This window comes from Pteropus vampyrus, unplaced genomic scaffold (assembly GCF_000151845.1).
Source record: "Pteropus vampyrus isolate Shadow unplaced genomic scaffold, Pvam_2.0 Scaffold203, whole genome shotgun sequence".
NCBI lineage: Eukaryota > Metazoa > Chordata > Mammalia > Chiroptera > Pteropodidae > Pteropus > Pteropus vampyrus.
The window spans coordinates 1,314,259-1,316,213 of record NW_011888984.1 but is presented as its reverse complement, the minus strand read 5'-3'; the positions used below and the strand labels follow the sequence as shown (position 1 = coordinate 1,316,213).

The following is a 1,955-nucleotide window of genomic DNA, read 5'->3' as shown; positions in this document are numbered from 1 at the left end:
CCTTTTTTGAACTCTGATTCTCAGAGTTCCACATCCCTATCCATTGATCTTCAAACTCGATTTGATATTCCTGATCCCAGCCCTGAGACCTTTATTAGAATTGTAGCTCAGACCCTTTCCTCCTGACCTCTAACCTCCGCAAATATGGTCTTTGATCCTTAGCTCCTTATTTATGAGAGTTAGATATTGATTTCCGAAATAATACTTGGTCTTTGACTCTAAGATCCCACCTTCTGTACACTGATCTTCGCATCTTACATTCAAAGAGAAAATGTAAATTCCATGATAAGCAGGGATTCATCTGTTAAACAAATACTTATCGAAACACTACCACCGTCACTGGCCGTTTTGGATGCTGGTGATGAAGCAGTGAAGAAAACAGAAATCTATGGCCTGTGGAGTGTACATTCAGAGGAGGGAGCATATAGACAGAAAGACCAACAAAGAAAGGAAGGGAGGGGAAAAAAGAAAGGAAGGAAAAAAGAGAGAGAAAAAAGAGGGAAGAGAGAAATAAAGAACGAACGAAAGAAAAAGAGACAGAAAGACAAAGAAAGAAAAGAGAAAAGAAAGACAGGAAGAAACAAAGACAGAAAAATGAAAAAAAAATATATAAAAGATAACAAATGGTATGCCATAAGGTAGTAAGTTCTGTGGAGAAAAAGCAAGCAGAAAAATGAGACAAGAAGATTGGGGAGGGCAGTCAGGGAGAAAGAACAACTTTGGAAAGCCCTAAGTGAGGGATTGTACCTGGGATTTTTGTGTGTTGTGTTTTCTGCTGTATCCCCTGTGACTCAACAGCGCCTGACCCATAGATGGCACTCAATAAACATTGGTCTCAAAGAACCCACTTTACTTCATTAATTCTCTCCCCTCCCTCCGCAACCACTTTCTATTCTATTGATCTCTGTTCTCATTTCCATTATTTTCTTCTTCAGCTTACTTTGGGTTTAATTCTTTTTCTAGATTCTTAAGGTGGAAGTTGTCCTAACACTGATTTGTGACTTTTCTTCTCTAAAAGGTTGTGTGCTGTAAATTTCACCAAGAACTGCTTTAGCAGTATCTCACAAATTTTGATGTGTTGTTATTTTCATTCAGTTTAAGATACTTGATAATATCTCTTACGATTGCTTCTTTGGCTGGTGGATTATTTAGAAGTTTGTTATTTAGTTTCCAGATATTTGGAAACATTCTTTTGTTGCTTTTTAATTTAATTCCATTGTGGACCGAGAACATACTTTGTAAGAGTTGAATCCTTTTACATTTTTTAGACTTGTTTCATGATCCAGAATATTTTGTGTGCACTTGAAAAGAGTATGGATTCTGCTGTTGTTCGGTGTAGTCAATTAGAGGTTGTATTGGTTTATAGTGTTGTTTTGGTCCACTATATCCTTCCTCATGATTTCTGTCTACTTGTTCTATCAATTACTGAGAGAGAGGTATTGAAATCTCCAATAATAATTGTGGATTTGTCTGTTTCTCCTTGTAGTTCTGTCAGGTTTTCCTTCATGTCCTCTTGTGTCATTGACCTCTCTGTCATTATGAAACGAGCTCTCTTATCCCTGGTAGTGTTCCTTGCTCTGAAATCTACTTTGATATCAAAATACTCCCTCCCGCTTTCCTTTGACTGACTGGTGGTCACAGGATAAAGCTTATTCCACCCTTTATTTTGAACCTATTTTTTAATATTTATGTTTCAAGAGTGTTTCTTGTAGGCACATAGTTGGGTTTTGCTTTTTTAGCCAACCTGACAATTTCTGCATTTTGATTAGAGTGTTTAGACAATTTGCATTTAATTATTGACATGGTTATGTTTAGGTTTATCATCTTGTTATTGGTTTTCTACTTATCTCTTCTTTGTTTCCCTTCTCTTTTTCTGCCTTCTTCTGGAACCAGTACATTTTGTCCCATTTCTTTTGTTGGCTCAATTGCTTTAACTTTTTGTTTCTTCAGTGGTT

The 1,955-nt window shown here is 36.6% G+C and overlaps 2 protein-coding genes across 2 annotated transcripts in view; one reads left to right on the top strand and one right to left on the bottom strand.

The window, feature by feature from the left end:
- SIRT2 (sirtuin 2) overlaps positions 1-1,955 on the bottom strand; it is a 32,949-nt gene that overhangs the window by 19,763 nt on the left and 11,231 nt on the right. The window lies entirely within an intron of this gene.
- NFKBIB (NFKB inhibitor beta) overlaps positions 1-1,955 on the top strand; it is a 10,558-nt gene that overhangs the window by 2,016 nt on the left and 6,587 nt on the right. The gene's annotated exons all lie outside the window — the stretch shown is intronic.